At 39.4% G+C, this 27,143-nt stretch overlaps 5 long non-coding RNA genes across 5 annotated transcripts; 2 read left to right on the top strand and 3 right to left on the bottom strand.

The window, feature by feature from the left end:
• Window positions 1–1,946: 1,946 nt before the first annotated feature.
• On the bottom strand, window positions 1,947–3,118 carry LOC131016577 (uncharacterized). The gene is made up of 2 exons (XR_009099090.1): window positions 2,965–3,118; window positions 1,947–2,322 (listed from the first exon to the last, which is right to left on the bottom strand). It is a non-coding gene; the product is annotated as an uncharacterized LOC131016577 (long non-coding RNA).
• Window positions 3,119–14,300: 11,182 nt separating this feature from the next.
• LOC131016576 (uncharacterized) lies at window positions 14,301–15,996 on the bottom strand. Its single transcript, XR_009099089.1, has 2 exons — window positions 15,913–15,996; window positions 14,301–15,825 (listed from the first exon to the last, which is right to left on the bottom strand). It is a non-coding gene; the product is annotated as an uncharacterized LOC131016576 (long non-coding RNA).
• On the top strand, window positions 15,346–16,236 carry LOC131016575 (uncharacterized). The gene is made up of 2 exons (XR_009099088.1): window positions 15,346–15,484; window positions 15,865–16,236. It is a non-coding gene; the product is annotated as an uncharacterized LOC131016575 (long non-coding RNA).
• Window positions 16,237–23,421: 7,185 nt separating this feature from the next.
• On the bottom strand, window positions 23,422–26,845 carry LOC131016574 (uncharacterized). Its single transcript, XR_009099087.1, has 2 exons — window positions 26,762–26,845; window positions 23,422–26,674 (listed from the first exon to the last, which is right to left on the bottom strand). It is a non-coding gene; the product is annotated as an uncharacterized LOC131016574 (long non-coding RNA).
• LOC131016573 (uncharacterized) lies at window positions 26,195–27,085 on the top strand. Its single transcript, XR_009099086.1, has 2 exons — window positions 26,195–26,333; window positions 26,714–27,085. It is a non-coding gene; the product is annotated as an uncharacterized LOC131016573 (long non-coding RNA).
• The last annotated feature ends 58 nt before the right edge of the window (window positions 27,086–27,143 follow it).

The raw sequence follows: 27,143 nt of genomic DNA, 5'->3' as shown, positions 1-27,143 counted from the left end.
AGACCAGCATTAGACGTTGTACCCTTGGAAAGTTGGCATATCCGACAACGAGAAACAAACCGCTGAACATCACGCCGAAGAGACGGCCAAAAGTAAGAACGTTGCACGAGCTCAAGAGAACGGTCACGCCCAACATGTCCCGTCTCGTGTAAATCTGCCACAAGTTTGAGACGGAGGCTACACGCGGGAATACATAGACGGGTGCCTTTAAACAGAAAATCATTGCACAAAACAAAGTCAGTAACCTCACCCGCACGGATGCGCAATAGAAGAGGTCCAAAAAAATGAGTCGGTGGGATACAGCTCAGGCAGGAGTTCGAGACCATGGACTGAAATGTGCAGGTTAGAGATATGAAGAGCACGCCGACTCAATGCATCGGCCACGCGATTAGAAACTCCAGAACGATGCTTGAGTACAAAAGTGAATTACTGTAAATAGCCAGCCCAAGAAGCATGACGAGCTGACAGATTATCCTAGGTAGCGAGATGGCGAAGTGCTTCATGGTCTGAATAAAGAACAAATTCTCGTTGAAACAAATAGTGACGCCAATGACGCACAGCACGCACTACTGCATAAAACTCAACATCGTAAGTACTATAACGAGAACGAGGGCCGGATAATTTTTCGCTAAAAAAAGCGATAGGGCGAGCAGATTGGCTAAGCACCGCACCAATCCCAGCCTTGGAAGCATCACACGACAGCTCAAATGGCTGATCAAAATCAGGAAGAAGGAGCACAGGAGTAGCAGTTAAATGTTGTTTGATCAAAGAAAAAGCTGACTCAGCTGCCGGCGTCCACAAAAATGGTTTGTGGGCAATGCAGTCAGTAATCGGCGCCATAATCGTGCTGAAATGAGCAATAAAACGACGGTAGAAAGATGCCAAACCATGGAAACTCCGTGCCTCCGTGACAGTCGACGGTGAGGGCCATTCCCGTATAACTGTAACCTTAGATGCATCTACCTGAATACCCTGTGCCGAAATAACGTAGCCCAAGAACAGAATGGACTCAATGCAAAATAGGCACTTCTGAGGCGCTGCATAAAACTTCTCAGAACGCAGAATAAGGAGAACAACTCGAAGATGGGCAAAGTGAGCCTCTAGAGAACGGTTGTAGACGAGAATGTCATCGAAATAAACGACAACACACGTGCTAATAAGAGATCGAAGTGCTTGATTCATAATGCGCATGAACGTGCTTGGCGCATTGGACAAACCAAAGGGCATCACCAACCACTCAAATAAACCTTCTCGCGTCTTAAACGCAGTTTTCCACTAGTCGCCAGGCCTAATCCGAATCTGGTGATATCCACTACGAAGATCTAGTTTGTTGAAAACACCTGCACCACTGAGTTGATCAAGCAAATCGTCAAGACGAGGAATAGAAAAGCGATAACGAACTGTGATTTTGTTGATAGCCCGACCACTACTAGAAAAACGCTCATAGATAACGGATTTTTTCCGTTATCTATGAGCAAATAAACCGTTGTGTATAGTGGTGTTATCTATAATACGTATCATAGACAACGGTTTAAAACCGTTATGTATAGTAGCATAGATAACGGTACGATGCGTCATACATAACAGTACGCATCCGTTATCTATAAAGGTTATACATAACGGTTTTCACCGTTATGTATTATGATTTTACCGTTATGTATTAGAATTTTTTTTATTTTTTTTAATCATAGTTAACAGTTTTTTGCACTTTTTATAACGGTTTTAACCGTTATCTTTGATAGAAATACATAACAATTTTTGCACTTTTTATAACAGTTTTAACCGTTATCTTTGATAGAAAATACATAACGGTTTTTTGCACTTTTTATAACAGTTTTTTGCACTTTTTATAACAAGAATATATTTTTTTAATTTTCCTTTTATTTATCTCAAAAATTAAATTAATAGTTCTAAAATAACAAAATGACATTGACATAGATAACATATAATATATAACATTCAAAATATTATAATCACACAATAATCATACATTATCATCCAAAATCTTCATACATAATGTTTTGAGCCCAACTCAAAAAAAAAAAAAAAAAAAGGGGATTTTCACCGAATTTCTATTCATGGTGTAACACCACTGTAATCTCAACGGAGCCACAACACCACCTAACTTACCACACCACCATCTCAAAGGAACTTCACATGAACTTAAGCTCATCAAAATCTTCGGTCATCTGGAGCAACAGAAGAGGAGGTTTTTCATTGTTGTTGTCCCTCAAGAATAAGTGCTTCCCTATCCTGCGCAGTACACCCGAAGCATGCAACGCTGCTTTCTCCAAGCTGCAAAAACTGCAAAGCACCCGGGATCTGCAACAAGATCATCATCAAGCCCCATAAATAACTAAAAAGGACGAGAAACTATGCCAAAGAAAAGGAAATTATTCGAGTATACATAGAAGCAGTAGGCGATCTTATGCAAAAAAGCCAAATGATATATCAAATAATCAAAGTGAAAGTCATGTGATCGTTATTAGAATTTCTCATAAGCAAAAGATAATCTAAACATGTGAAGAAATCCAAGAACTAGGCTGTGAGAAATGACCCATTTCGAATAAACCATGTCAACATAGTAGGAATTACTTCAGTTTTATCAGTAGCAGCAAACGTAAGCTAAGTTTTGAGCAAAAATTCATGCCTGCGTCTTTAATTTTGAGTGTAAGTTAACCAATTTCTCGTGAGTGGCTGCCGGAAACTGCTGAATTACAGTCCATTCTCTACTCACAACGATCTCTACGAATTTGAGAAACCAACTGATTTTAAAATAACACATGACACCTACAATAGCACATTCAAACCAACTGATTTGAGAGTTTGGAAATCTTACAATTGTTCAACAGCAGCTATGGGCAGGCAAAATTAGAGAAGAAGATGGGGAAAATAAGTAAAAGGGTTTTAAGAGAAACCTCTACAAGTGAACAAGTTTATTTCTAAAACAAGTTTACTCTTTACCTAGGTAGGAGAAATGCTTCTCGAGTGCACCAAAACAGAACCACAGTTGCTCCCCTTCTTAATGCCACTGATTACCTGCAAAAAACAATTGAAAATAGGCAATTTTAAGCAACTGATATAGATCAACATATATATCAAAGCTAAGCAAAGAACAACACTCACCATCCTCTTCGAATTAGCACTGTAACTCATCTAATCTTTAACATAGAGAAAGACCAAATGCAAACTTAGAAAGGAACACACGATGAAGTTAAGGATTGCAGAGATGAAGTTAAGCTAATCATTTGTCCAACTCTTCTACTACTACTTACAGCTCCTGCCCATAGGTGAGATTGTTGAGATTTTCAGGAACTGGCCCACTTAATGAATTCCTGTCGAGTCGCCTGTGCAAACAAATGATCCCTCTTTTGAGGTCTGAAGAAAGTAAAGGGACCTCAAGATAATGAAAAGAAAAAGGGTTATGTTTATGTTACTTACACAACCTCTACCAGAGCTTGTAACTCTTCAACAACTTTTATGTTTGGAACAGCTATCTGTCAAACAGTGAAACACTAAAATAAACACTAAACTGCCGTCTACTGTTATTAAAAAGGGCTGCGTTAAGCAAAAGAACCTTTGGGTTAAAAGCTTATCAAATCAGCATAATTTCAATTACATAATTACTCTTAGTCTTGCCGAATATTTTCTCAAGACTTGTCAATTCTAGAAATTTATCTAGGTTATATGCCTTAAGTTGCAAAAAGAGGCGTTGTACATATTGATAAAGTGTTTTGGCTTAATCTTGAAATAAATTCTTAATCAATGTCAATAGTTCAGAAGAGAAGGCCAATGGGAAAGCGAATGAGAACATCGCAATCCTAAAATCAACTTCTTTCAGCAGACTAAGCGCTTTGCCAAACATGTCAATTTGATAGGGAATTGAGTGTTGGATGAAATCAAACTCTAAGATTCAAAACAAAAACTTCTTGGTTTCAATTCCTAGCATCATAATTTAAAGTTGAAAATGTGAACCAACAATTCAACCATCAATTATTATTACCTTCTATGTCATGATCATAGTAGTATATGTTCTTTGTTGTTCCTCGTCCTTTTTTTTTCTGTATTTCATCCTTAGGTTTTTCTTGTTCTTCACTGTTAATCTTGCTGAATATTTTCTCAAGACTTATCAATTCTAAAAATTTATCTAGGTTATATGCCTTAAGCTGCAAAAAAAAAATGTTGTACATATTCATAAAGTGTTTTGGCTTGGCCTTGAGGTAAATTCTTAATCAATGTCAATAGTTCAGAAGAGAAGGCTAATGGGAAAGCGGATGGGAACATCGCCAACATAAAATCAACTTCATTCAGTAGACCAAATGCTTCACTCAAAACTTTAGGAGCATTAGACTCCTAATAGAGAGAGCTTATCTGCATTATCATTTATTATTTCAAACATAAAAAATCAAAACAAAACAAAGCTAAAAACTATTTGATTAAAATAAAATTCCATCGTATAAACTTTACTGAGAGCAGCCGCAGCTCTTTTATTTGCATCTTTTATTTTATCTTTAACGTTGTCACTCCAAATAAATGCATATCTTATATGCTGCAAGTGAAGTTTTGAAGCATCTAGCATCTTAAAAAATTAGAAAATAACTAGGGCTGTCAAAATCATAAAAAAAATGAAAATGAAACACTATTTAAATCCTAATTAGACTTTGGAATTTGAGTAGTCATACATGAGAATTAACGGGCCAATTTGGCCCGTGGCCCACATGACCCGACGGGCTGCTTGGGTTGGCAGCATAAATCAAAGAACAATTCAATCACTGCTGAAATCAAACTCTAAGATTCAAAACATAACTTTTTTGTTTTAGTTACTAGCATCATAATTTACAGTTGAAAATGTGAACCAACAATTCAACCATCAATTATTATCATCTTCTATGTCATGATGATAGTAGTATATATTTTTTGTTGTTTCTCGTCCTTTTTTTTCTGTATTGCATTCTTAGGTTTTTCTTGTTCTTCACTGTTAATCTTGCCGAATATTTTCTCAAGACTTATCAATTCTAAAAATTTATCTAGGTTATATGCCTTAAGCTGCAAAAAAGAAGTGTTGTACATATTCATAAAGTGTTTTGGCTTGGTCTTGAGGTAAATTCTTAATCAATGTCAATAGTTCAGAAGAGAAGGTGATTAAGAACATCAACATAAAATCAACTTCTTTCAGTAGACCAAGCGCTTCACTCAAAACTTTAGGAGCATTAGACTTTTAATAGAGAGAGCTTATCTGCATTATCATTTATTATTTCAAAAATAAAAAATCAAAACAAAAAATAAAACAAAGCTAAAAACTATTTGATTAAAATAAAAGTCTATCGTATAAACTTTACTGACAGCAGCCGCAACTCTTTTATTTGCATCTTTTATGTTATCTTTAACGTTGTCACTCCAAATAAATGCATGTCTTATATGCTGCAAGTGATGTTTTGAAGCATCTAGCATCTTAAAAAATTAGAAAATAACTAGGGATGTCAAACTCATAAAAAAATGAAAATGAAACACTATTTAAATCCTAATTAGACTTTGGAATTTGAGTAGTCATACAAGAGAATTAACGGGCCAATTTGGCCCGTGGCCCACATGACCCGACGGGTTGCTTGGGTTGGTAGCATAAATCAAAGAACAATTCAATCACTGCTGAAATCAAACTCTAAAATTCAAAACATAACTTTTTTATTTCAGTTACTAGCATCATAATTTACAGTTGAAAATGTGAACCAACAATTCAACCATCAATTATTATCATCTTCTATGTCATGATGATAGTAGTATATATTTTTTGTTGTTGCTCGTCCTTTTTTTTCTGTATTGCATTCTTAGGTTTTTCTTGTTCTTCACTGTTAGTCTTGCCGAATATTTTCTCAAGACTTATCAATTCTAAAAATTTATCTAGGTTATATGCCTTAAGCTGCAAAAAACAAGTGTTGTACATATTCATAAAGTGTTTTGGCTTGGTCTTGAGGTAAATTCTTAATCAATGTCAATAGTTCAGAAGAGAATGCGAATAAGAACATCAACATAAAATCAACTTCTTTCAGTAGACCAAGCGTTTCACTCAAAACTTTAGGAGCATTAGACTCCTAATAGAGAGAGCTTATCTGCATTATCATTTATTATTTCAAACATAAAAAATCAAAACAAAAAACAAAGCAAAGCTAAAAACTATTTGATTAAAATAAAATTCCATCGTATAAACTTTACTGAGAGCAGCCGCAACTCTTTTATTTGCATCTATTATGTTATCTTTAACGTTGTCACTCCAAATAAATGCATGTCTTATATGCTGCAAGTGATGTTTTGAATCATCTAGCATCTTAAAAAATTAGAAAATAACTAGGGATGTCAAACTCATAAAAAAAATTAAAATGAAACACTATTTAAATCCTAATTAGACTTTGGAATTTGAGTAGTCATACATGAGAATTAACAGGCCAATTTGGCCCGTGGCCCACATGACCCGACGGGCTGCTTGGGTTGGTAGCATAAATCAAAGAACAATTCAATCACTGCTGAAATCAAACTCTAAGATTCAAAACATAACTTTTTTGTTTCAGTTACTAGCATCATAATTTACAGTTGAGAATGTGAACCAACAATTCAACCATCAATTATTATCATCTTCTATGTCATGATGATAGTAGTATATATTTTTTGTTGTTGCTCGTCCTTTTTTTTCTGTATTGCATTCTTAGGTTTTTCTTGTTCTTCACTGTTAGTCTTGCCGAATATTTTCTCAAGACTTATCAATTCTAAAAATTTATCTAGGTTATATGCCTTAAGCTGCAAAAAAGAAGTGTTGTACATATTCATAAAGTGTTTTGGCTTGGTCTTGAGGTAAATTCTTAATGAATGTCAATAGTTCAGAAGAGAATGCGAATAAGAACATCAACATAAAATCAACTTCTTTCAGTAGACCAAGCGTTTCACTCAAAACTTTAGGAGCATTAGACTCCTAATAGAGAGAGCTTATCTGCATTATCATTTATTATTTCAAACATAAAAAATCAAAACAAAAAACAAAACAAAGCTAAAAACTATTTGATTAAAATAAAAGTCCATCGTATAAACTTTACTGAGAGCAGCCGCAACTCTTTTATTTGCATCTTTTATGTTATCTTTAACGTTGTCACTCCAAATAAATGCATATCTTATATGCTGCAAGTGAAGTTTTGAAGCATCTAGCATCTTAAAAAATTAGAAAATAACTAGGGATGTCAAACTCATAAAAAAAATGAAAATGAAACACTATTTAAATCCTAATCAGACTTTGGAATTTGAGTAGTCATACATGAGAATTAACGGGCCAATTTGGCCCGTGGCCCACATGACCCGACGGGCTGCTTGGGTTGGTAGCATAAATCAAAGAACAATTCAATCACTGCTGAAATCAAACTCTAAGATTCAAAACATAACTTTTTTTATTTCAGTTACTAGCATCATAATTTACAGTTGAAAATGTGAACCAACAATTCAACCATCAATTATTATCATCTTCTATGTCATGATGATAGTAGAATATATTTTTTGTTGTTGCTCGTCCTTTTTTTTCTGTATTGCATTCTTAGGTTTTTCTTGTTCTTCACTGTTAATCTTGCCGAATATTTTCTCAAGACTTATCAATTCTAAAAATTTATCTAGGTTATATGCCTTAAGCTGCAAAAAAGAAGTGTTGTACATATTCATAAAGTGTTTTGGCTTGGTCTTGAGGTAAATTCTTAATCAATGTCAATAGTTCAGAAGAGAATGCGAATAAGAACATCAACATAAAATCAACTTCTTTCAGTAGACCAAGCGTTTCACTCAAAACATTAGGAGCATTAGACTCCTAATAGAGAGAGCTTATCTGCATTATCATTTATTATTTCAAACATAAAAAATCAAAACAAAAAACAAAACAAAGCTAAAAACTATTTGATTAAAATAAAATTCCATCGTATAAACTTTACTGAGAGCAGCCGCAACTCTTTTATTTGCATCTATTATGTTATCTTTAACGTTGTCACTCCAAATAAATGCATGTCTTATATGCTGCAAGTGATGTTTTGAATCATCTAGCATCTTAAAAAATTAGAAAATAACTAGGGATGTCAAACTCATAAAAAAAATTAAAATGAAACACTATTTAAATCCTAATTAGACTTTGGAATTTGAGTAGTCATACATGAGAATTAACAGGCCAATTTGGCCCGTGGCCCACATGACCCGACGGGCTGCTTGGGTTGGTAGCATAAATCAAAGAACAATTCAATCACTGCTGAAATCAAACTCTAAGATTCAAAACATAACTTTTTTGTTTCAGTTACTAGCATCATAATTTACAGTTGAGAATGTGAACCAACAATTCAACCATCAATTATTATCATCTTCTATGTCATGATGATAGTAGTATATATTTTTTGTTGTCGCTCGTCCTTTTTTTTCTGTATTGCATTCTTAGGTTTTTCTTGTTCTTCACTGTTAGTCTTGCCGAATATTTTCTCAAGACTTATCAATTCTAAAAATTTATCTAGGTTATATGCCTTAAGCTGCAAATAAGAAGTGTTTTGGCTTGGTCTTGAGGTAAATTCTTAATCAATGTCAATAGTTCAGAAGAGAATGCGAGTAAGAACATCAACATAAAATCAACTTCTTTCAGTAGACCAAGCGCTTCACTCAAAACTTTAGGAGCATTAGACTTTTAATAGAGAGAGCTTATCTGCATTATCATTTATTATTTCAAAAATAAAAAATCAAAACAAAAAATAAAACAAAGCTAAAAACTATTTGATTAAAATAAAAGTCTATCGTATAAACTTTACTGACAGCAGCCGCAACTCTTTTATTTGCATCTTTTATGTTATCTTTAACGTTGTCACTCCAAATAAATGCATGTCTTATATGCTGCAAGTGATGTTTTGAAGCATCTAGCATCTTAAAAAATTAGAAAATAACTAGGGATGTCAAACTCATAAAAAAATGAAAATGAAACACTATTTAAATCCTAATTAGACTTTGGAATTTGAGTAGTCATACAAGAGAATTAACGGGCCAATTTGGCCCGTGGCCCACATGTAGTGACCCGCTCTTTTATAAATATTAAATCCAGTAATGAGTGTTTATTTATGTTCATCAGTGAATGAAAACGGTTATTATTCTGATATGAATTCAGCTTATGATCCTGAATTTATATTGTTTAAGCAGTCAATGATATTATTTCAGAGTTATAACTGACTTAGCAAAGTCACGTTATTTATTTAAGCGAGATGGAATTAGATTTTATTTTTACTCAAGTTGTGGATTACTTCCGACTCGTGAATTAATTAAATCTGCGGATTTAATTTATATATTAGAACAACGAACGAATTAAATCTACGGATTTAATTTTGATTCATTATATAACTTATCGATTTTAGCGAGATATCACATGTCGAAATCGAGATTTATGTAAATACAGTATCAAGCAGAATCGAAGCCAGTATTTTATTTCAGTTACGGAATCACCGAGACATAGAAAATACATCATTAATTCTTCTCTATATTTTTTCTTTTTATTCCCATCAATCTTTGACCACTCATTTTTCACCCCAACCATTCACTCTTTCCCAATTACTTTCCCCCATCACTCATCATTTTTCCTACCACTCATCACTCAAGTGCACTCCATCGCCCCTTTGCCTTCCTAGCCTACAAGTTCAGCCAAAACACTCCCTTAATCACCAGCAAACCAAGGGAAGTAAATAGTCTAAGCTGCTGCCAGAACTCCAAGGTGAGATTTGGCTTTCATTCATCCACCTTCCTCCATTATTCACCTGCAATTACAAAAGCAACAACGCAAATTTGTTCCAGCCATTCCAGTGCAAATAATACCCAAAGATCCAAGAGTAAGAAAGAACATTGATACACTGCCATAAGCTCTAAGGTAAACCTTGGCATTTATCCCTCATCTTCTTACATTTGCAACCTGCATTTATTGAAAGAAACAAGTATGATTTATATCATTTATTTCAGAATCCTCCCATTTAATCCACCCACAGCAGCCAACCAACACAATCCACCCACAGCAGCCAACCAACACCTATACCTCAAGGTATTTTATGCGACCTCAGTTATTTCAATCCAATCAAGCATTCATGTCAACATGTTCAAGCTATGGCATTTCAACTATGTTATGATTCACTTATTGTTACTCTACGCTCTAGAACAACAAACCATGAGTATTCTGCCCTTAACAACTAGAAACTAGGATATAAGGAAGTAGGACTTAGCTTTAGGGAACAAGGACGCAGCCTGTTCGATCGAGCCAAGAAGCGATGATCAGGCGACGGCTCATGGGGATCCAAGCGCCAACCGCGATTCACGGCGATGTGCAGAGGCACGTCGGACTCGTGCGCAGCAGCGGCGGTTCCAAGGACAGCAGCATCGACGGCATCGAGCGGTGAAAGGAAGACGACTCCCGATCACAGCGATGGCCCCGCGCCGATTCTAAAGTAACAACAGCGGCGGACCTTCACCAAAATCAGCAGCAGCGTGGCTGAACCGAAGGCGAGAACGACCAGCACTGACTGATTCGCCGGATCCCGGAGCTGCGGCGGCGGACTCCTCGGCTGAGGACGGATCGAGAGAAAGAGATGGCTGCGGTGCGCGAGTTGATGCGAAAGAGAGAGAAGAGGTGGAAGAAGCTGACCGACTCCAGAAATCGGAGCAACGCCGGGAACAGCGATAGCAACGGCGAAGCCGGCCTTCCAGTAGCAGCAGCGGTGTCGGGGCTCGGCGGAAATCAGTGACAGCACGGCGGCGCTGGAAGGCTTAAGTAGCGGGCGGCGGCAGCGCTCCTCCAGCAGGCGCTGACCACCGGACGAGCAGCAGCAACTCCAGCCGGCGGCGACTCCAGGCGAAGCAGCAGCCGCTTCCACGCGACGACCGCCCGCCGGATTCCAGATGGAGGCGCGGCCGCGACGATGATTTCCAGAGATAGGGCTCGTTTGAATTCAGCGTGGGGAAGGAAGGAGAAGGAGGACGTCGCCGGGGTTCGACGCGTCGGTAGTCGACGCCGACCGGAGCAGGCGGCAGCTGAGTGGCCGGAGAGGGAGGGCCGATCGAGCGTGATTTTGAGAGAGAAGGGGAGTGTCAGCCGATTTTGAGAGAGATCAGAGAGAGAAAGGCGAGATTTAATTTTGAGGAAATAGGGAGAGAGAACCGAGATGTTGGGGGAAGAATTTTGGGCTTTTCCTATTTTAATTAAAGTTGGGCTTATTTATTTTAGTTGGGCTTATTTATTTTAATTGGGCTTATTTATTTAATTCTTTGGGCCTTGTTGATTTATTTTTAGTGGGCTTGAGTTGGGCTGGCTTATTTATTAATATTGGGCTTCTGATTTTATTTAAATGGCCGATTTTAATTACTGATTGGGCTTCCGATTTTATTTATATGGGCGTTGATTTAATTGTTGTTTTGATTTGTATGGGCTTCATTTAATTGAGTTGGGCCGAAAATTTGGGCCTTTATTTTATTTTCTTTGGGCTTCATAATTATTTATTTTTGGGCCTTATTGTATTTATTATAATTGGACCTAATTCAATTATTTTGCTTGGGCTTTAGTTTAATTCATTGGGCCTAATTTAATTAATTCATTGGGCCTAATTTAATTAATTCATTGGGCTTTGTTATTTTATTCCGATTGGGCCTCCTAATTATTTTCTTTAGGCTTTGGTTATTTATTCAACTGGGCCCTAATTTTTTTTTTAATTACTTGAGTCCATGAATTACTCCAACTAAACTTTTCAATTTAATTATTGGAATGCCACGATTTATTTAATTCAAGCCCACTTTTCTTAATTAATTATTAGGCTGTATTATGTTGAGCCTTTTAATTATTTGACTTATATTAATTACTTCAAGTCATATTTGTTTGGCCCGGTTAATTAGACGCAGCTGCCCAATTACGATTAATTCTTACGAGATTACTAAGCGAATGAACCGACTTAGTTATCTTCTTTTAATCGATTAAATAGAGCGAGATCTTTTAATCCCATTTAAGTTAGAACACCCTAAGAGAACGGGTTAAATTTTATTAATTATCCGGCTTCATGAAACGAGACTTAGCTTTTGTTTAAATCCGATAGCTTGGATTAACAATAGAAATTCCTTGATTATTATTTCAGAATAATAATTCATGCATATAGATCATGCATAATTAATTCTGTATTCTCATTATTTGAGGATTTTACTAGAGCAATATCTTATTTATATTCTCGTAATAAAGGTCAAGCACGAGATTAATAATCAGTCAAGGAGCTACTGTACCACAAAAAGTTTCTAACAGGTGGGCATTACTTTCATATATATCAAATGAGTTTAAATGTTACGTTCAAGCAAGTTATTTCATGACTAAATTAATTGAAGTTATTTCAAATATTGTCTGGCCATAAAATGTTTCAATTTCAGTATGATATCTATCTGATGTTACTTTTATCATGTAATCGAATTCGGGTCTTGAGCTGTCACGACCGGTCCTAATTAAGGATAATTAAGCCGGGGAAACCGTGACTAATGGAGGGAGATTAGAAGCGGGGTAGAAAGGGGAATAATCAAACAAGAAAGGATCACATTTCATCATTTAACAAAAGGAATATTTATAATATAACAGAAGTTTAGTCGTATAGACTCAAATAACTAGTAAGTTCAGATATCTCTGACTTAGCCAAATAAACATAAAACTTCTGAGTACGCAGCGGAATAAGGTTCTGATTACATGTATGAAGACATGTAACCCTAGAGTTCATTAACACATAATAAGACAAAAGAATCCCGCTCGTCACTTCATCACCATCGGCAGCTACTCAACCTGCACATTTAGAAATATATGCAGGGCTTGAGTACAAAAGTACTCAGTGGGCACGTATGCCTAAGTATAAAATACATGCTTCAAAACTGTAAATTGTCATGCCATAATTAAACAGTACAGCAAGGGAGTTTTTCGCTAAAAGGCCCAAGCTTACTAAATTCATTTGTGATTCTTAAAGTTCGACTGCAGTCTAAGTTCTCTTGTAATCTATCATATCTGGAACTTTGTGCCGGAGAGGTGGCCACCTCTCACGGTCACTTGACCGGCCAACCCGCTAGATGACTCACGGTCACTGGTGTACACTAGTCCTGGCAGGATAGCTATCAACTGCTCAGGACCCGAATTCGATTGCATAATAAAAGTCACATCAGATAGATATCATACTGAAATTTAAATATTTTATGGCAAGACAATATTTGAAATAACTTCAATTAATTTAATCATGAGATAACTTGCTTGAACGTAACATTTAAACTCATTTGATATATATGAAAGTAATGCCCACCTGTTAGAAACTTTTTGTGGTACAGTAGCTCCTTGACTGATTATTAATCTCGTGCTTGACCTTTATTACGAGAATATAAATAAGATATTGCTCTAATAAAATCATCAAATGAGAATGTGTATTTAACTATGCATGATCCTTATGCATGATTTATTACTCCGAGATGATATTAGAGAATTACTACTATTAATCCTCACTATCGGATCAAATAAATACCAACTAGGTTTCATCTTGCGTGGTTGAGTAATTAACTAAAATAATCTGTTCGCTTCAGGTGTTCTAATCCGCCAATTAAATAAACCCCATTCCTCGTAGTCAATAGAAAATAAATAATACTTCAACTTATTCGCTTTATAACTTCATAATTAATCGGGCTTAATAAATAGGAACAAGTAATGTTATAAGATTAAATAATTAAAAGGCTCAACATAAGGTAGCTCAATAATTAATTAAGCAGAAATGGGCCTGGATAGCTAAAATGAAAGGTCCAATTAAAATAATTCATTGGGCTTAGTAATTAAATCATTCTTGGCCCAAATGATTAAATAATAAATAGTTGGGCTCAAATAAATAAATCATGTAAGGTCCAACTAAATAAAATTTCAGTCCATAATTTAAAATTAGCCCAAGAATAGAATGAATTATTCTGAGCTTAAAATTAAATAAAACTCAGCCCAGCTGAAATATAAATGAGATTAGAATAATAGCCCATCGTAAAATAAGCATCAGCCCAATCTTTAAAATAATTCAAGCCCAATAGAAATAATGGGAATGGCCATTTAAATAAAAGACTGGCCCAATTCGAATTTAAGTGAAAGCCCAATCAATTAAATTGGAAGCTCATTTCCTTTAGAATAAAACAAACCCAAGCTCAAATAATTCGGCCCAAATAATATAGATAAAGGCCTAATTTATGAATTATAAGGGGAGCCCAAAACAATTAAAAGATGAGGCCCAAAACAATTAAATAAATAGAGTCCAACTCAATTAAATAAAGCCCATACAAATCAAAACAACAATTAAATCAAAGCCCATATAAATAAAATCAGAGGCCCAATCAGTAATTAAAATCGGTCCATATAAATAAATTCTGAAGCCCAATTCCTAATTTAAAATCGGCCCAAAATTAATAAATAACTCAGCCCAACTCAAGCCCACTGAAAATAAATAACAAAGCCCAAAAATAAATAGGAGGCCCAAATTTTTCGGCCCAACTAAATAAAAAATCGGCCCATCACTTGGCCCAAACTCAAATCCACTCCCCAATCCCTAGCCCTTTTCTTCCTTTCCTCCCTCAAATCTGCGCCTCTCACGCACACACACATAGCTTCAGCCCTCACTCTCCCTCTCTGCCTCTCGGCTCTCTCTTCACCTCTCTCACTCAGCCATCAGTCCCGCCGCCGCGGCTTCCTCCGGCGAGACAGCCGTCGACCGGCCTCCTTCCTTGGCAACGATGATAGGTATCGCCGCCGTCTCCCTCCATCTCTCTCTCTCTCTCAAAGCTTCGCCGCTGCGGAAGCTCGCCGGGGAGCAGCTGCGATAAGCCGTCGTCACCCACTGCTCTCCCTTCTCCGTCCGTTTCCGGCGACAGCAACGACAAAAGCCGCCGCCGACCAGCGAATCCGACTCCTTGACAGACGAACAGTAGCAGCCATCGGCCACCACAATCGTCGATCTCACCATCTCTGGACCACCGTCGATCCCTCCGCCGCTGTAACTGGAAGGCCGGGAGATTCGCCGCCTCTTGCTCCCATAAAATCAGTCGCGCCTCCGCTGCCCTGAAATTTCGGCGAGATATCGCCGCCTGGGAGCGGCGCCGTTCATCTCCCTCGTCCTCAGAATCTCCCTCCGTCGTCGAGCCCTAAGTTTTAGAAAAGGCAGAACGCCGTTGCCGAGCGTCCGCTGCTGCTGCGCTCGAGACTTCCGCCACTGTCGTCGCCACTGGACCGACGTGGTTCGTGTGTTGCCGTTTTGGGGAAGCCGCTGCTATCGTTTCGATCCACCACCGGCACTGTGCAGTCGGCGAGTAGCGCTGTCGTTGACGACTAGGGGCGTCGCTGCCGGCGTCTGCTTGATTCGTCGCACCGTTGCCGCTGTTCTTGAGGTCCAGCGGCCCGCAGTGCAGCCCAACGTTCTTCTCTTCTAAAGTTAAGTCTATTTCATTCTACTATTGTATCTTGATTCATTTGCTTATGAAGTTAAGAAATCTCATTGTGTTTATAAAGTATAGTGAAGTATGCCTACAATTCGTTCCATCTCCTTAAGCACTTCATAGATGATCGATTATGCTATGATATGATGACAATATATGTGGCTTGAATGAGTTGAGAAAATGAACTGAAACAGTAGTATATACCTAGAAAATGATTAGAGGTTTGCCGTTGTTGCTGAGTTAAATAAGTTGATTGGATCTTGTTGAAGTTTGGCAAAATTTGAACTGCTCTATCTCTCACTCTTTCAAGTGTTAACTGGTATCAAATGATTGAATCTGAAAATGGTAGTACTGGTTGTTGTTTAATGAATACAGGTAAAATCATGGAAGAAGATGGAAAAAAAAAATGTAGCCAAAGTTTACCTAGAAGTGGCAGAGCACCGGATGAATGAAAGCCAAATCTCACCTTGGAGTTTCTGGCAGCATCTTAGACTAATTACTTCCCTTGGTTTGCTAGTGATTAAGGGAGTGTTTTGGCTGAACTTGTAGGCTAGGAAGGCAAAGGGGCGATGGAGTGCACTTGAGTGTTGAGTGGTGGTGTTGTATGAATGGGGAGAAAAGCATGGTGGAGCAAAAAGAAAATTTGTGTAATGATACTGATGACTTTGTATGTTATTATGAGTTGTGGACATCAATGTATCAATGTGATTGGAATATTGTATATTTACATAAATCTCGATTTCGACATGTGATAACTCGCTAAAATCGATAAGTTGTAAAATGAATCTAAATTAAATCCGTAGATTTAATTTGTTCGTTGTCTTGATATATAAATTAAATCCGCAGATTTAATTAACTCACGAGTCGGAAATAATCCACGACTTGAGTAAAAATAAATTCTAATTCCATCTCGCTTAAATAAATAACGTGACTTTGCTAAGTCAGTTATAACTCTGAAATAATATCATTGACTGCTTAAACAATATAAATTCAGGATCATAAGCTGAATTCATATCAGAATAATAACCGTTTTCATTCACTGATGAACATAAATAAACACTCATTACTGGATTTAATATTTATAAAAGAGCGGGTCACTACATACTACCCCTCTTAACAAAAATTTCGTCCCGAAATTTGCATATTTCTTCTAAAACAGTTCGGGGTATTTATCCTTCATTTTGTCTTCAAGCTCCCACGTGGCTTCCTCTTGTCCGTGGTGTTTCCATAAGACTTTCACTGATGTGATTGCCTTATTCCTGAGTTGTTGTACTTTTCGATCTAGAATGGCCTCTGGTCTCTCTTCATAACTCAAGTCTGGGCAAAGGATCATCTCTTCTTGGTGGATTATGTGCTTTGGATCGAAAACGTATTTTCTGAGTTGTGATACGTGGAAAACATTGTGAACGTTTCCAAAACTTGGCGGTAATGCCAACCTATAGGCTACTGGGCCTATTCTTTCCAAAATCTCATAAGGTCCTACGAATCGGGGCCTAAGTTTTCCCTTGACACCAAACCTAGTTATTCCCTTGGTAGGAGATACCTTTAGGAAGACCTTGTCTCCTATTTCAAACTGTAATTCGGTTCGGCGTGCATCAGCGTAAGATTTCTGTCTATCTTGCGCCTCCTTTATTCGCCCTCTGATTTGGCGGACTATCTCAACCATCTCATTGACCAAGTCTGGTCCTAAAACTTTTCTCTCACCCACTTCATCCCAATAAAGCGGTGATCTACATTTTCTTCCATATAATGCCTCATATGGTGCCATATCGATAGTTGCCTGGTAACTGTTATTATAGGCAAATTCAATCAACGGCAGCACTACTTCCCAACTTCCACCTCTATCTAACACCACTGTTCTCAACATATCTTCGAGGGTCTGAATTGTCCTTTCAGACTGCCCATCTGTCTGCGGGTGGAAGGCGGTGCTGAAATTTAACCTCGTGCCTAACTCCTTCTGTAAGCTCATCCAAAATCTAGAAGTAAATTTTGAGTCTCGGTCTGAAGTGATCGACACTGGTACACCGTGTAAGCGTACAATCTCTCGAACATACAACTGAGCTAGCTTGTCTGATCCATGTGTGATCGGTATTGGTATAAAATGAGCACATTTTGTGAGTCGATCTACTATTACCCAAATGGCAGTGTTTCCTTTCTTTGTTTTGGGCAAACTGGTCACAAAATCCATTGCTATGTGCTCCCACTTCCATTCTGGGATTTCCAACGGTTGTAGTTTTCCATATGGCCTTTGGTGTAAGGCCTTCACCTGTTGGCATGCTAGGCATTTCTCCACAAATGACGCTATGTCTCTCTTCATTCCTTCCCACCAAAAGTGTTTCTTTAGGTCCTGATACATCTTAGTACTGCCTGGGTGGGCAGTATAAGGGGTATCGTGAGCCTCACTCATGATTTTATCCTTAAGCTCATCATCGTGGGGGATGCATATTCTTCCTTCAAAGAGGATAACATTATCTGATGCTTCTTGATAATTCTTGACGCCTCCTTTTCTTACTGCTTCCCGTAGTTTTTCCATCTTCCCGTCTTTTCTTTGTGCTTCTACGATCATCTTCCTCAAGTTAGGTACTGTTGCCACAACGCTTGCTATCGTCCCTGGTGGTTTAACCACTTCTATGCTCATTTTGCTAAATTCCCTTATGAGCACCGTCTCTCGAGTGATGAGAGCTCCCAATTTAGATTGGGTCTTACGACTCAATGCATCAGCCACTACGTTGGCCTTGCCTGGGTGGTAGTTAATACCGCAGTCATAGTCTTTCACTAGTTCGAGCCATCTCCTTTGTCTCATGTTGAGGTCCTTTTGCTCGAAAAAGTATTTCAGGCTTTTATGATCTGTGAATATTTCACACCTAACTCCATATAGGTGGTGCCTCCAAATCTTCAGCGCATGCACCACTGCAGCTAACTCCAGATCATGAGTCGGGTAATTCAGTTCATGTGGCCTAAGCTGTCGTGACGCATATGCTATCACTCTTCCTTCTTGCATCAGCACGCAACCAAGTCCATTTTTGGACGCGTCTGTGTAGATCATGTATTCCTTATCAGCTGTTGGGACGGCTAATACTGGTGCCGTAGTCAACTTCTCCTTAAGTTCTTGGAAGCTCTTCTCGCACTCCTCTGTCCAAGAAAATTTTATTCCCTTCCTGAGTAGTTGCGTCATTGGCCTTGCAATTTTGGAAAATCCTTCCATAAACCTCCTATAGTAACCTGCCAATCCTAAGAAACTTCTTATCTCATTAGGGTTAGTAGGCGATTTCCATTCGCGCACTGCTTGCACTTTTTCGGGGTCCACTTTAATCCCTTCTGATGATACAATATGTCCTAAAAACGTGACTTCGCTGAGCCAAAACTCACACTTGCTGAATTTGGCATAAAGGCGCTCTGTCCTCAACGTTTCTAGAACAATTCTCAGATGTTCCTCATGGTCTTTATCGTTCTTCGAGTAGATTAGGATGTCATCTATGAATACCAAGACAAATTTGTCTAAATACGGATGGAACACTCGATTCATGAGGTCCATGAACACGGCTGGCGCATTAGTTAGCCCGAATGGCACAACTACAAATTCGTAGTGGCCATACCTAGTTCGAAATGCCGTCTTAGGTACGTCTTCTGGTCGAATCTTCAGCTGGTGATAACCAGACCGCAAATCAATCTTCGAGAACACGCTTGCTCCCTTGAGCTGGTCGAAGAGGTCATCTATCCTTGGTAGAGGATATTTGTTCTTCAGTGTCACTTTATTCAGTTCCCTATAGTCTATGCACATTCTCAATGTGCCATCCTTTTTCTTCACAAAAAGTACAGGTGCACCCCAAGGTGATACACTTGGCCTAATGAATCCAAGTTCCAAAAGTTCTTGCAGTTGTATTTTGAGTTCTTCCAACTCTTTAGGAGCCATCCGGTATGGTGCCTTCGAAATGGGAGCTGCCCCGGGCTCCAAATCAATGGTAAACTCAATTGGTCTGTCCGGTGGTGGCCCTGGCAGAATCTCTGGAAATACATCTGAAAAGTCCCGTACAATTGCTACATCTTCTATACTCTTTTCAGTACCCAGTTCTCCGTGCAAATATACGAGGTAAGCTGGGTATCCCTTCTTCATCATTTTCGTTGCTTGTAGGGCGGAGATGATCATCTTTCTTCTTCCCATACTAATTCCGTGGAAATGTGACGGCTCCCTTCCTGGGGGTCGAAACGATATCCGTCTTTCGTTACAAAGGATGGTGGCATAGTTCTCGGCTAGCCAGTCCATTCCTAGGATTACGTCCACATCTCCCATCGGTATAACATAGGAGTTGTTCACTACAATCTTGTGTGACCCTATGTTCAGTTCTAGGTTCAAGCACACATGATCTACTATCGTCATCCCTCCTATAGGTGATGATATACTCAACTCCTGGTCAGCTCTTTCCATTTTAAGTTTTAATGTGTCAACACATGTACTTGAAACGAAAGTATGCGATGCGCCCGTATCAAATAGAAGTACAACAGGAGTATTGAATAGCATGCCCATACCTGCCAGGTTTCCCTGGTTGTTCTCGGGCTGCTTCTGCCTCATAGCATAGGCTCTAGCATGACGAGGTTTTTCATGTTGTTTCTGTTGTCGCTGCTGTTGTTGGCGGGCCTGTTGCTGATATGGTTGTTGAGGTTGTGGTTGGTACTGTAGCTGTTGGTGCTGCTGTGGCTGCTGATACTGTGGTTGCTGCCTAGGGTATGGTTGGGGCAAAGCTTGAATTGCTCGCAGAGGTGGAGCCTGGATAGGTGGGTTTGGCCTTGAACCCGTTCCATGTTGCTTATTCGGGCACCGGTTTGCATAGTGCCCCTTCTGGTTACAGATATAGCAACTATCACTGCCGGCCTTACAGATTCCCACATGATTTTTGTTACATTTGGGACAATGTGGGGCCCTCTGTTGGTCATTTCCCATCTGTTTCGGTGCACTCTGGCCTCCATAGCCCTGTGACTGGAAAACCCGTCCCTGCCATGGCCTCTTCTCACCTTGGTTCGGGTTACTGTTGTCCCATCTCCTCTTTCCTCTAAAATTTTGATTATGATTCTGATCATGTGAAGGTGCTGGCGTAGGTACAGTTGCAGGTCTTTCTCCTGGCATGGCTGCTTCAATGTCTAATGCTCGGCTGAGCGACTCAGTGTAAGACAATCCTCCGTGGCTTGCCAAAGCCATCCTAATTTCGTGCCTCAGACCGGCACAAAACTTTTCAGCCATCTTCTCATCTGTGTCCACTTGTTCCGGCGCATATCTAGACATATCGCAGAACATCCTGTCATATTGAGTTACCGACATCTTCCCTTGCTTTAGATTGTAAAATTCAGCTTCCTTCTTCTTGCGGTAGCTCTTGGGTATATACTTGTCATATATACCAGCTTTGAATTGTTCCCAGGTCAGGTTTTCTAACTGCTCTGCTGTCATCGTTTTCATCCTTGCTTCCCACCAGAAATCGGCTGACCCAGTCAACTGAAAGGACATACAAGTCAGACGTTCTTGGTCGGTGCAACGCAGGAAGTTGAAAATGCGTTCAATAGCGCGAACCCAAGTTTCAGCTTCTGCCGGGTCTCCTGTCCCGTTGAAAGTAGGTGGGTTCTGTCGCAAGAATAATTCTTCAATCCGTCGTTCTGGCTGAACAGGTGGTTGAACTATTTCGGGTTCTGGTTCTGGCACTGTTTCTGGGTCTCTTCTTTCATTTCGGGGAATCCTGCCCCCTCCTCTTGGTCGTCCTCGTTTTGGCGGCATTCTATTAGGTCAAAACATAAGTTGTCAGCGCATTAAAATGCAATAAGGACATACTATCATTTCTATAGTTACTCTTTAACTCATCGAGTTCTGCTCCTGTTAAAACTTAAGCGAACATATAAATAAAACATAGCGGAATGACTTGCCACGAAAGACCAATAAGGTCACCATATATAACTTAGGGAAAATTGCCTCAATGAGGACTTTACATCATCATAAAAATCTAGATTCAAAGATCTATCTAAGTACCACACATGATGAACTGGCTACCTAGTGAGCCATTACAAAAACTACTCAGTCACGGAACGTCCCAAGGTTTCGCGTCTCTGTCCTAATACTAGTCAAAAGTCTATGCCGACACATGGCATACAAAAGCATCAGAACAATCTATGTTTCTGGAATATTTAAATATCATCCTATTAGATATATATATATAAACCGGTCTAAGAAGATCGGGTACAAGATCCCTGGGTCGGGGCATGGCTGTCTTCCTCTGGATCCTCTTCCGGATCTTCCTCTGGGTCTTCATCTGTTTCTCCGCCAGATGGGTGCGACTCACCCCCTCCTTCACCTGCTGCCTGGCCAATGATGGCTGAGCGAATCATCTTCAAGGTGACTCGAAGAGTTGGGCGGTCGTCCATGGCCGGGGCTTTTCCCTTATTGAGGAAATCAATGGTATCGGCTAAGACTCTGTCAACGTCGGCCATAGCGGCTGCTATCTCTGCCTTGCTCAACTGCCTCGATGACAATGGTGGCTCACAGACTAATGGCACTGAACCCGTGCCAGGTGGAAAATCTCTGTAGGCTTGAGGCCTAGAGGGGCCTGCCTCAGCGTCGTGCCTCCTGGGTTGCCTTAAGATAGGGGCTGCTGGTGGAGTCGGCTCCGGAAGTGGGTCCAGTAGTTCGTCGGGCGAAGGTACTCCGACTCGAGCAAGGTCTCCCGGACGTATATACGGCCCTCGAGGAGCATTTCCCCAACGAGTGAATTGTGCCTGGATCTCAGCAGTAAATCCAGAGAAGTCATAATGCAAGTCATAGGACCTGCCAGAACGAGTGATGTAGTGAGCGGAAATCATCCTCGCCCATCCCTGCCATTCTGATGGCAGCAAATCCATTAGCCGCTCCATTCCGTCATAGTCCGATATCCCATGGTCTCTTGCAGCGACCCAGTGTCGATGGAAGCCGGCCAAGAATTGGCCTAAGTCATCACCGTGGCATCGGCGATAAGTAAAATATGAGTTCCTGATAGTATCCGGACTAGCATCTCGACGCAACGGCCGTCGTCTGGTAAAGCGCATCCTCGCCATCTATACATGAAGGTCGCATAATCAAACTCACGAATATCAAAATAGGTGGCAAAAACAGTAGGGTTCAAACATATCTATATCAGTAAGGTAATAATTCTACTTGAGGTCTCGAAATTCAAACCACGGTATTATAATCATAATAGCCTAACACTAGACTCGAATATAATTCGTGAAGTCTTAAATATGCTGCAACTAGTACTAACTAGGTTTTTGAAAAGAGATAACTCCGCTATGTTGCAATTTCCAAACTATGTAGGGTATTCTTATTACTATGAAAAGTGTTCCCACTATACTCTGATTAAGGCAATAGTTGATTCGGTATCCGCCTCGCGTGAATAATCCGAACGAAGATCTATGCCCGTGTCACTATCTCGTGTGTGACACTTTTCTTTACTCCCCATTGTATTTTGTTTGTTGATTTCTCGTCTGGTTCACTAACTTTGTAACTTACTCATCGCCTCAATTTACAGAGAAAAGCAAAAATGTTCTTGCTAAATTCCTTCTATTGTTGTGTTCATAACAGTGATCATGCATCCTTAGCGCATCTAAGTTCATTGAGTAACATCTCCATAAAAAGGCATAAGTAAAATCAACATTTGCATCAAGGCGAAATATAAACTTCAACATTCAAAACTTTCTGTTGCATTCCTTTCTGTTGAGCATAGCGATGTGATGAAGTGCTGAGCTTTTGCCGACTGACTCTTTCATACTAGTGATCATACTAGAAAAATTTATTAACTCTAGGGTTCAGAGCAAATAAACTGCTCTGATACCACTCTGTCACGACCGGTCCTAATTAAGGATAATTAAGCCGGGGAAACCGTGACTAATGGAGGGAGATTAGAAGCGGGGTAGAAAGGGGAATAATCAAACAAGAAAGGATCACATTTCATCATTTAACAAAAGGAATATTTATAATATAACAGAAGTTTAGTCGTATAGACTCAAATAACTAGTAAGTTCAGATATCTCTGACTTAGCCAAATAAACATAAAACTTCTGAGTACGCAGCGGAATAAGGTTCTGATTACATGTATGAAGACATGTAACCCTAGAGTTCATTAACACATAATAAGACAAAAGAATCCCGCTCGTCACTTCATCACCATCGGCAGCTACTCAACCTGCACATTTAGAAATATATGCAGGGCTTGAGTACAAAAGTACTCAGTGGGCACGTATGCCTAAGTATAAAATACATGCTTCAAAACTGTAAATTGTCATGCCATAATTAAACAGTACAGCAAGGGAGTTTTTCGCTAAAAGGCCCAAGCTTACTAAATTCATTTGTGATTCTTAAAGTTCGACTGCAGTCTAAGTTCTCTTGTAATCTATCATATCTGGAACTTTGTGCCGGAGAGGTGGCCACCTCTCACGGTCACTTGACCGGCCAACCCGCTAGATGACTCACGGTCACTGGTGTACACTAGTCCTGGCAGGATAGCTATCAACTGCTCAGGACCCGAATTCGATTGCATAATAAAAGTCACATCAGATAGATATCATACTGAAATTTAAATATTTTATGGCAAGACAATATTTGAAATAACTTCAATTAATTTAATCATGAGATAACTTGCTTGAACGTAACATTTAAACTCATTTGATATATATGAAAGTAATGCCCACCTGTTAGAAACTTTTTGTGGTACAGTAGCTCCTTGACTGATTATTAATCTCGTGCTTGACCTTTATTACGAGAATATAAATAAGATATTGCTCTAATAAAATCATCAAATGAGAATGTGTATTTAACTATGCATGATCCTTATGCATGATTTATTACTCCGAGATGATATTAGAGAATTACTACTATTAATCCTCACTATCGGATCAAATAAATACCAACTAGGTTTCATCTTGCGTGGTTGAGTAATTAACTAAAATAATCTGTTCGCTTCAGGTGTTCTAATCCGCCAATTAAATAAACCCCATTCCTCGTAGTCAATAGAAAATAAATAATACTTCAACTTATTCGCTTTATAACTTCATAATTAATCGGGCTTAATAAATAGGAACAAGTAATGTTATAAGATTAAATAATTAAAAGGCTCAACATAAGGTAGCTCAATAATTAATTAAGCAGAAATGGGCCTGGATAGCTAAAATGAAAGGTCCAATTAAAATAATTCATTGGGCTTAGTAATTAAATCATTCTTGGCCCAAATGATTAAATAATAAATAGTTGGGCTCAAATAAATAAATCATGTAAGGTCCAACTAAATAAAATTTCAGTCCATAATTTAAAATTAGCCCAAGAATAGAATGAATTATTCTGAGCTTAAAATTAAATAAAACTCAGCCCAGCTGAAATATAAATGAGATTAGAATAATAGCCCATCGTAAAATAAGCATCAGCCCAATCTTTAAAATAATTCAAGCCCAATAGAAATAATGGGAATGGCCATTTAAATAAAAGACTGGCCCAATTCGAATTTAAGTGAAAGCCCAATCAATTAAATTGGAAGCTCATTTCCTTTAGAATAAAACAAACCCAAGCTCAAATAATTCGGCCCAAATAATATAGATAAAGGCCCAATTTATGAATTATAAGGGGAGCCCAAAACAATTAAAAGATGAGGCCCAAAACAATTAAATAAATAGAGTCCAACTCAATTAAATAAAGCCCATACAAATCAAAACAACAATTAAATCAAAGCCCATATAAATAAAATCAGAGGCCCAATCAGTAATTAAAATCGGTCCATATAAATAAATTCTGAAGCCCAATTCCTAATTTAAAATCGGCCCAAAATTAATAAATAACTCAGCCCAACTCAAGCCCACTGAAAATAAATAACAAAGCCCAAAAATAAATAGGAGGCCCAAATTTTTCGGCCCAACTAAATAAAAAATCGGCCCATCACTTGGCCCAAACTCAAATCCACTCCCCAATCCCTAGCCCTTTTCTTCCTTTCCTCCCTCAAATCTGCGCCTCTCACGCACACACACATAGCTTCAGCCCTCACTCTCCCTCTCTGCCTCTCGGCTCTCTCTTCACCTCTCTCACTCAGCCATCAGTCCCGCCGCCGCGGCTTCCTCCGGCGAGACAGCCGTCGACCGGCCTCCTTCCTTGGCAACGATGATAGGTATCGCCGCCGTCTCCCTCCATCTCTCTCTCTCTCTCAAAGCTTCGCCGCTGCGGAAGCTCGCCGGGGAGCAGCTGCGATAAGCCGTCGTCACCCACTGCTCTCCCTTCTCCGTCCGTTTCCGGCGACAGCAACGACAAAAGCCGCCGCCGACCAGCGAATCCGACTCCTTGACAGACGAACAGTAGCAGCCATCGGCCACCACAATCGTCGATCTCACCATCTCTGGACCACCGTCGATCCCTCCGCCGCTGTAACTGGAAGGCCGGGAGATTCGCCGCCTCTTGCTCCCATAAAATCAGTCGCGCCTCCGCTGCCCTGAAATTTCGGCGAGATATCGCCGCCTGGGAGCGGCGCCGTTCATCTCCCTCGTCCTCAGAATCTCCCTCCGTCGTCGAGCCCTAAGTTTTAGAAAAGGCAGAACGCCGTTGCCGAGCGTCCGCTGCTGCTGCGCTCGAGACTTCCGCCACTGTCGTCGCCACTGGACCGACGTGGTTCGTGTGTTGCCGTTTTGGGGAAGCCGCTGCTATCGTTTCGATCCACCACCGGCACTGTGCAGTCGGCGAGTAGCGCTGTCGTTGACGACTAGGGGCGTCGCTGCCGGCGTCTGCTTGATTCGTCGCACCGTTGCCGCTGTTCTTGAGGTCCAGCGGCCCGCAGTGCAGCCCAACGTTCTTCTCTTCTAAAGTTAAGTCTATTTCATTCTACTATTGTATCTTGATTCATTTGCTTATGAAGTTAAGAAATCTCATTGTGTTTATAAAGTATAGTGAAGTATGCCTACAATTCGTTCCATCTCCTTAAGCACTTCATAGATGATCGATTATGCTATGATATGATGACAATATATGTGGCTTGAATGAGTTGAGAAAATGAACTGAAACAGTAGTATATACCTAGAAAATGATTAGAGGTTTGCCGTTGTTGCTGAGTTAAATAAGTTGATTGGATCTTGTTGAAGTTTGGCAAAATTTGAACTGCTCTATCTCTCACTCTTTCAAGTGTTAACTGGTATCAAATGATTGAATCTGAAAATGGTAGTACTGGTAGTTGTTTAATGAATACAGGTAAAATCATGGAAGAAGATGGAAAAAAAAAATGTAGCCAAAGTTTACCTAGAAGTGGCAGAGCACCGGATGAATGAAAGCCAAATCTCACCTTGGAGTTTCTGGCAGCATCTTAGACTAATTACTTCCCTTGGTTTGCTAGTGATTAAGGGAGTGTTTTGGCTGAACTTGTAGGCTAGGAAGGCAAAGGGGCGATGGAGTGCACTTGAGTGTTGAGTGGTGGTGTTGTATGAATGGGGAGAAAAGCATGGTGGAGCAAAAAGAAAATTTGTGTAATGATACTGATGACTTTGTATGTTATTATGAGTTGTGGACATCAATGTATCAATGTGATTGGAATATTGTATATTTACATAAATCTCGATTTCGACATGTGATAACTCGCTAAAATCGATAAGTTGTCAAATGAATCTAAATTAAATCCGTAGAT

This window comes from Salvia miltiorrhiza, chromosome 3, assembly GCF_028751815.1.
Source record: "Salvia miltiorrhiza cultivar Shanhuang (shh) chromosome 3, IMPLAD_Smil_shh, whole genome shotgun sequence".
NCBI lineage: Eukaryota > Viridiplantae > Streptophyta > Magnoliopsida > Lamiales > Lamiaceae > Salvia > Salvia miltiorrhiza.
This window is presented reverse-complemented; position numbering and strand designations above follow the sequence as displayed.